This window comes from Sciurus carolinensis, chromosome 14 (genome assembly GCF_902686445.1).
Source record: "Sciurus carolinensis chromosome 14, mSciCar1.2, whole genome shotgun sequence".
Classification (NCBI taxonomy): Eukaryota; Metazoa; Chordata; class Mammalia; order Rodentia; family Sciuridae; genus Sciurus; species Sciurus carolinensis.
Genome location: NC_062226.1, coordinates 83,229,887 through 83,239,554, shown reverse-complemented (window position 1 = coordinate 83,239,554; position 9,668 = coordinate 83,229,887).

The following is a 9,668-nucleotide window of genomic DNA, read 5'->3' as shown; positions in this document are numbered from 1 at the left end:
AGAACATAGCTCTTTGATATATACCTAAAGCCAGGTAGGATATGGCCTGGCTATAGAGAACCTTGGTATATGTAAATATATAAAGATATTAATACATCTTTGTGTCCTGCTAGCCCTGTGAACCAACTCAATGAACAGTGTTGTGGGAGTTTGATAAACATTGTTGCTGGCTGTTTTCAAGTTTCATCACGTTCCTCTTCTGAGAAACTTGTTCTACAATTCTATCTTTGGTTGAGTCTTGGATTTCCCTAGTTACATACCACAACCACTATGTAGCCTTATGAAACTAGATCCCCATAGATGATAATGGAGGAAGGACTTAAGGTCAGAGATAAAGACAAAATTTAAGTATCATAAAAAGTGTAAATGGAAAAATAAAAATTTATCAATTGGTTAGTGTTTTAAAAATCAGAAAGATACCTCCTATTCTTTCTATAAATAGAAAACTGAATGAAAGCTCTACTATTCCCTTCAAGCATTGGGATGCATCAAATATTTAAGAGAAATTTAACAACATATTCTACTGTACTTATGGATCAAAATGGTAGCCTGAAACATTAGTTTACTTCATTAATTTTATTTCTTCATTTCTAAATAATAGGACACTTATAAGTGGGAGGCAACCTTTAATATCTGGTAGCTAGAATGAAGTTGTATTTCCTCATGATCCCTGCCACTAAGTTAGCCATATTTCCAACACACTTAGAGAAAATCTTATCTGCAGATAAAATAAAACAGTAGCATCAGCAACAATGAAAACTCTGAAGATAAAAACAAAGGGAAAAAAATGGATAATCCTAAATAAGGAACTTCAAATGATCCTGTGTTTTCATTCCCACTTCTGGCCTCTTCTTTCTTTTCCACTCCTGTGGCTCCTACTTCTCAGGCCTTTTGTAGTTGACATTACCTCTTTTCTAATCTAATCTTTTTGTATATTTTAGGGGTAACAACTCCACCCTGTTGGATGTCTGAATCTTCCACTACTACAATCTTGAAAAAACTATTAACAATATTTAACCTATTACGAGCTTGTTTCCTGCATACACACTGTAAATTAAAGTAGAAATGCCCCACCCACCTACATGAAATTTCTTTTTAGGCTTCCTGATACCCCATATTCATAGGAATAGAAAAGTTAAAATAACTAGACATTTAAGAAATGCTGAGGCATGAAGGAGGAAAATACAATTTTTTAAAGTATTTATTTAACAGAAAATTTTAAGTAATAGGACTTTAAAAATGTGATTGGAAACTTCCAGTCTGGACAAGATGACATTGACCTCTTTATGCTGAACTAATATAAAAAAAAACACACAAAGATAAAAACTATGGACCAGTATCTTTGCAAAAATCTGCAACAAAATATTAATCAACTGACTCCAAAAATATTAAAAAAATACAACATGATCAATTGGATTTATTCCAGGTATTCAGAGTTGGCTACATTCCAATATTAATCAATAATTTATTATATCAACAAGCCAAATAAGTAGTCATCTGGCTATATCAATTGAAGCAAAAAAAATGACAAAATCCAATATACATAGATGATTTTAAAAATTCAACAAATTAGGAATAAAGGCAAATTCCTTCAACTTGATTAAGAGAATCTACAAAAAAACCTATAACTAACCTCACATTTAATGGTGATAGACTGCTCTCACCATTGGGTCAACTATAAAGCAAGGATATCCATTCCCTCTACTCTTATTTGAAATAGCATTGGAAGTTCCAGCTACTGAAATGAGTAAAAAAATGAAGTAAAAGATGTACAGACAGTAAAAGAAGAGGTTAAATTATATCTAATTACAGATCAAAGGATTGTCTACATATAAAATTCAAAGGAATCTATAAAAGGATACCTAGAACTAATAATTACAGCAAGGTCACAATATACAACAAGATCAGAAAAAATTAGTGACTTTTAAAATATCCTAACAATAAACATGTTGAATCCAAAACTTAAAAAATATACTATTTATATTTATTCCAAAGTAAATGAAATACACTAAACAAAACACTCATAGGATCTGTATTCTGACAATTACAAAATGCTGATGAAAGAAATAAAAGAAGACCTGAATAAATGGAGAGACATCATGTTCATGAACTGGAAGAATCAACATAATAATGAAGTCAATTCTTTCCGAATTGATCTACCATTTTAATCCAATTCCTATTACAATCACACCAAAGGCTTCTGTGGACATAGACAAGCTTATTCTGAAATTTATACAAGAAGGAATAAGCTCTGGAATAGCTAAAGCAACCTTGACGAAGAAGAATAAAGTGGGAGGACTTGCTCTATTACATGTTAAGTCTTACTATATAGCTACAGTAATCAAGAAAGTATTTTATTGACAGAGGGAGAGACCCATAGCTCAATGGAACAGCATAGAGCACACAGAAATAGACCTACAAATATGCTGAACGATTTTGGCAAAGATCCAAAAGCATAACTAAAGGAATGATAGCCCTTCCAACAAATGGAACTAGAACAATTAAACATAGAATTTTTTCCAACAGAACATTCACTAAAACCTCACACTTAAACCAAAATTAACTTCAAATGAATTAGGCATTTAATAATAAAATGTAAACCTATAAAATCTTTAGAAAATAAAAACTTAAGAAAAAGGCTTTGGGATCTTGGATTAGGCAAATATTTTAGATTTGACATTGAATGCATGATAAAAAGGGGAAAGAAAGAAAAATCGATAAATTGGACATTTATAAAATAAACTTTTGCTCTCCAAAAGACCATATAAAGAAGCTAAAAAGGCAAACTTGAGACTGGGAGAAAGTATTTACAAACTACATATGCAATAAAGGACTAATCTATAGAAAATGTAATGAACTCTCAAAAACTCACCAATAAAAAAAATTCAATTAGAAAATGGTCAAAAAACACACAGAAACATTTCAATAAAGATATGCAGACAGCAAATAAGTTCAAGAAAAGATCATTTAATTAAAAGAACCATGCATCTATTGGAATGACTGAAATAGGAAAATACTAACAACACGGAATGCTAGTGAAGACATGAAGAAACTGGATTACTCATATATTGCTGGTGGGAATACACATTAGCACAGCCATTTTGGAAAGTAGTGATGAAAGTACTAAAAGTTTGGCAGTTACTTGTAAAACTAAACTTGCAACTGTTACATGACCCAGGAATTGCACTCTCAAGTGTTTATTTATCCCAGAGAACGAACATTTGTTAATGTGAAATCTGTGCATGAATGTTCATAACCACTTTACTCACAACAGAAAAAAAGTTGGAAATAACCTGAAGACCTGGTGAATAGTTAAATAAACTGATATATACATACTATGGAATACTAATCCACAATTAAAAAGGAACAGAATGTTAAGTACATAAGAACTTGGATGAATTTTCTGAGAATTTGTGTTGAGTTTAAAAAATCCAAAAAGTTCCATGATGTTTGATTTAATTTATATAATATTTTAAAATAATAAAAATTTCAGAAACAGAGATCAGTGCCTATTAGTTATGGATGGGGACTGAGAGGGAGGTGGAAGTTGTTAAAAAGGATGTGATGTAATTGTCCAGCATCTTGACTGTGGCAGTGTATACACAAACCTATACATGTGATAAAATTGCATAGAAACACACACACGTACACACACAAACACACAGCAGTCCATGTAAAACTGAGGAAATCTGAAAAAGACTATTGGATTGTCAGTGTCCTGGTTGTGATATTACTTTGGGGAAATAGTATAAAGTGTACTTGGGATCCCTTTTGTGTCATTTCTTACAATTGTTTATGAATCCAAATTATCTGTAAACATTTCAATTTTAAATATTCTTGAAAAAATGTGATTGGAATTCTAAGAAAGTCAAAATATTATATCATCTATTAAATAAGAATAGGTTGCTAAGAAATGAGATATCAGAGAAGTCATAAATATTCTTGGAAAATGAAAACATAATTGCCATAATAAACTTAGAGAAAATCTGAAAGATTTCAGAATGTAGAGAAAAAATAAAGGGGAAAAAATACTAAGTGTGTGTGTGGGGGGGTGGGAGGCAGGAATTTATAGACGGTCAGTCTAGGAGTTCAAACATATCCAGAGTGTTATGTTTTGAATCTTCAATATCCTCCAAAGTCCTTACGCTAAAGGTTTAGTTGCCCACTGGAGGTGCTATTGGGAGGTGGTGGAATGTTTAATCGGTAGGACATTTTTGGAGGAAGTCAGATCATTGAGGGCATGTCCTTGAAGGAGATGTTGGATCCCCAGCTCTCTCTCTCTCTCTCTCTCTCTCTCTCTCTCTCTCTCTCTCTCTCTCTCTCTTTCTCTCGCTCTCTCTCTCTCTCTCCCCTGCACTTCCTGGCTACAATGAAGTGAACAGTCTTCTCCACCATTAACTCTCATCATAATGAACTATTTTGGCAAAAGCCCAAAAGTGGCACCAAGCATCCATGGACTGAAACTACCAGTCTTTCCTCCTTATAAGCTTTTTAGCTGAGGTATTTGTCACAGTGACTGAAAGGTGACTAACACACATGCATGCACACACATGCACACAGAATAAAAGAGAGAGAGAGAGAAAGTAGAGGAGGAAAGTACTAAAGAAGTTACTGGACAAAAATTCCTGCTCATGGACTGGCGATATAGCTCAGTTGCTAGAGTGTTTGCCTCACATGCGCCACACACACACACACACACACACACACACACGCACACATATGCACGCGGGCACACACACAAACACACACACACACACACACACACACACGCAATTCCTGTTCACTATAGAGAACAAGGAATCTTGAAATAAGAGTCAGAAACAACTAAGCAAGATGATTTAAAAAACAAAAACAAAACATGGAGTTATTCTAAGCAAAAGAAAATCATTCTAAACTTGCAAGAATTGGGGACATTAACTTCTAATTTATTCTTTCTGAAGAAATTTCACAAGTATATATTCTAGTACCCAAAGGAGAGAACTTGTTGAAATTATGAATCCAATAAGATGAAATCCTACGAGGGCAGCTGAGAAGCAGGTTTACCAAACAACTAGTCAAAATTAAAACATAGTGCTAGTGGGATCTGAGTAAAATCGCTTCAAAGATGGGGATGTATATCAAATAAAAGAGAATCAGAAGAACCTGAAAAACATTAGGGGCACATGTTAAAGAAACATAACTCTTTCAAATATTAAATAAAAGAAAGGTAATAAGAAATGCCAGGGGAAAAAATATGCAAGTCACGGCCCCAATACAAAATAAACCAAAATGTGGAATGATTTTAATTTACATACAGGAAAAGAGAGGAGAAAGTTCACCAAAGATTTTGATTTTGACTACAGACAATGACCTTATAATAGGAGCACTTCATCTTAAATTATAGGAGAAATGGTAACATAGGAACTGCAAACTATGAAATGTAACACCAGCATGCCCCTTGACTATAATAAAAGGTATTTATATGGTTACAGTTTAAATCCTGTTAAAATATTTAGTGCTGGAAAATTTGTAATCAAACAGTAGTCTAAAAAGAGCTATAATTAAATGTTTAAAACAGATTGGAAGGTGAGAAGGAAAGGACAAATATGCTTAAAATTTTTATTTAATTGAGGTTTTGATCTAAGTTTTTAAAAATGTATGGAAGATGAAATGAGAGGCTGTGAATTTCTTTCATAGTTAAAAAGTAACTATTCAAAGCACTAAAAATAGTGATATAACCATCAAAAGTTGAGAGTGGGGATGATATAAAGTGACCCTTTTTCAATCATTCCATTGATGTGAAACTAGACAGACTAAAGTTTGTATAAGAATTAGTCTTAAGGAGAAATTATTCAAATCTATGTCTAACTTTCAAAATCTCTAGTCATAGAAATAGTTAAACATGATCGTCCTTGGAGAGTGGAGAAGAAAGTGATGAAGTGACAGACTCTCACTTTATTTTATAAGCCAGTCTATTCTATTTGATTTTCTACTACATGCATACATTACATTGATCAAGGAAAAACTATTATACAAGATTCACTAGCATAACCCCATGGGAAACCCTGGCCTAGTAACATTCTGCAAAGGGATGTAAAGTAATACAAAGGGGTGCATACTTAAGAAACATCTGTGATGGCAGTGAAATGTTGAGAAGGGAACAATAAAAGCCACAAATGAGGATCACAACACAAATACCACATGTGGGAACATCTGTGTTAATTCTGACAAATTCACTGGTCATAGAGTGACCTAATTCACTTAAAAATTACTTTTATTTATCAGGAAAAAGAAATCCTTTCCTTTGAGATATTAATTTCACCTTATCAATATAGGTCTATGTATATATTGAGTATAGGATGGAGATTAGATAATCACTAGGTAATTTTGGCTGATGACTTTGACAGTCTTCAGGCACTCTGCCTTTATAATGGCTATTCTATGTGTACATATAATCAAATCTCATGAGAGGCCAGTAAATAAATTATCTCTACTCTGATGTAAAAACACACATTGAATTGGATTTCTACAGCCTATTCATTTGTTTTTAATTCATTCATACCTCTGGTTACATTTGCAAGTTTGCCTTCCTCATTACTCATTACTTTCCAACTCTGTGAAAAGCTATCTGATCTTGGCAGCTTCTTTGATGGCCTGTTCACTGATCTGGGGTCCTCAGAGCGTACTGCTGGCATTCAGGGAGCAGATGGGGTCTTGCTTCTGGGCTCTGTGGTTTAAAGAAGGCTGAAGTAGCTCAGTAGGTGGAGCTCAGGTGCCACGCTCACATCCTGCCTTTAGTTGCCTGATTTCAGCCAAACAGCAGTCATTCAGTCCTTGCTATGCAGGGAACTTTATTTTGAGATGAAACTCACACAGATGTGAATAATTATGGGGAGAGAGAGCAATTCCTGGGTAGAAGGCTTTTGGCCCATTCTGTCAGAGGAGATAGGCAAAGCTCCTTTGGAAGTCACTCTTAGAAGAATTTGGGGTTACTGGGGTAAACTACAGAAGTGAAAAATGGTTTTTGATGGAATTTACTATTACCTTCTCTTCCTTATGAACAGAAGTCTATGCTACATTTTGATTAATCTGGCAAGTTATAGGTCTGCATGCTTTGTTTAAAACCTCCTTTCTTTTAAGTGCATAAACTCTGGAGTCAAATTTTGGTTGAAGAACTTATAGGAAACACAACTTTCCTTACACAGGAAAGTTATATTCTCAATGCACCTATCACCACTTCTGTTGAATGGGGAGTGTGATAATAATACTCATGCTAGAGGATTATTAAAAGAACATGAGACAACCTGTGTTCTGTGTACATACACAATTCTTGTAAAAAATAGTAATTAATAGATATAATGACTGTTTTTCCATGAAACTTAACACTATATACAGAAGGTGTGTAGAGAATGGCTTTAGGTTTGCAAGATGTGAATGGGGATTTGAAAATGAGAGGATGGAGAGGAAACTGCTTATAATACAAAACTTTGGGTTTCTTTTCTAGACTTTTCTGAATAAGACTTGCCTGCACTTTCCACACTCGCTCATGTACATTGTCTCATGAAGAACTGGCGTGACAGAAATAAAGAGAGAAGAAGGCAGTTATTGTTCCATCTTGAACTTCCACAACAAGCTTGGGAAGTGGCCAAAATTTTGGGGTGTTTTCAAACCATATTATAGTAAGACAATAGACTTTATTCAGAAGATTTATTTTAATCTAACTATGTAGGTGTATAAAAAATGGCAAACTGGCTTTGTGAGTCAAAAGTTTTCATTTGCAAGAGTTGATTTTACTGACTTTTAAAGTTCCAAGCATAAGACCTTACAGGATGTAAGTTTGTGCTGTAACAACAGATTCTAAGAGAAGTCTGAGAGATTCAGAGAGTGACCTTTCCACCAAGACTGGACAAGATTAGGGTTACTGCCTAATTTAAAGTCCAAAGGGGGCATCAATAATCATTATTCTGGGACAAAATGAGAACTTACCAGGGCACATCAGAGCATGCAGCCACCTAGCCAATGTGCGTTGGATTGGGAAAAGGAAATTGGAGCTGGACCAGGGAGGTAAATGAAACCTGGGCACTATGAGGAAGAAAGCAGGATAAGCAATAAGAGCCCAATGTCATCTCTTGCCAGAACTAGAGAGTTATGGGGGACCAGAAAGAACCAGCAGGGCATCCATTAATACTTGTCACCTGCCTGATGAGCCATGTGGCCCTTTGGGGAGAGCCATCCACCAATATCTGCCAGCATACTGCCTTTACGTCATCCAGCAGAAGTGATGACCACTGCTCACATAGCCTTTGCTGAACCGCATCCAAACTTCCCTATGTGGACACTTTCCTTATCAACGGTTCAGGATATTCAGAAACCTCTGAGAACAGAGAGACATATGGATGGGGGAGTCTCAAGCATCCATACTTGGATGGAATTAGACCATGTTGGAACTCAGCTCCCATTATAACAGATTCCAGCAGAATTTTTCAGCAATGAGAAACAGCAAGAGCTAGGGAGACAATGGTGGAAGTGGAAGATATCAGCTTACAGACGAGAAGGCTTTGAGATCCACCAGAAAAAAATCTTAATGCAAGGTTTCCTTAGCCTAAAAAAGAAACATAACTTAAAAATGAATTGATCTTGCAGAACTGAAGTAAACAAAAGAAAATAGGCATGCAAAATAATCATAGTGGGCTTTCAGATTGTGGATTAGGGTTTTTCAGAAATTAATTTCCCTAAACAATTTATTGCTCCTCATAATTTCCCAGAGGTGAACATCAAAGCTACATGTTGATGACTTTACTCTGGAATCACCATTGTAGGTTCTTATTTGACCTTAAGGGTATTTCTTACTGCCTCTAAGCTGTTAATATTCATAATCACCCACTCTTATAACCACCAGAAACCTTCCGGAAAACATTTCTTAGGGTGAATTATGTATTTATATGTAAAGCACCAGCAAACATCCTTGTGGCCATAACTTTTGGGTGTTTTCAAACCAGATTATAGTAAGACAATGTATTTTATTCAGCAGATTTGTTTTAATCTAATTATGTAGGTGAATAAAAATTACTGCATGCTGGTGCATCTAATGTAAGTTATCTATTATTCACACCACATTTACTTTTAATATTCATGCAGATTCCCTTTGACATAACCTACTGTGTCACAGTTAATCCAATAAAGATAAAATATAGCTCAGCAAAACACCAGTCGATTCCAGCTTTCTGGTAATTATTAAAGACTATTTCACACTGGTTCCTTCAATCAATGTATTTCCCCTTGGATATGGTGGTGCTCCTCTTTGAAGCTTTCAATCCTCCCAATGGATTCAGAGGAACACTCAGGACCTTTTTCAGTCTCTGGGTCTCAGAGATGGTTCAAAGAGCACAACAAGGCTTCACAGGTTTATCCTCAAAGGCTGACACTGTCTTTTTGATGTATGGTGACTTAAAAAGTCATCTCCGGCAAAGCATGTGTTTGCTACCAGTCTATCGAATCAGCCATTTATCAACTTATCTGTATTCACCCAGTGCACCTGCTAACAGCTCAAAGGAGAACACACACTGTCTCCTGCTGGACTGACTATTGATTTGATTCCCTCCTCTAATTTTATATTGTTTTGCTGCCCTGTGGATGAAGCAACTCCTTTACTGGATGAAATGAACATGGAACCCGTGAACTGATGACCT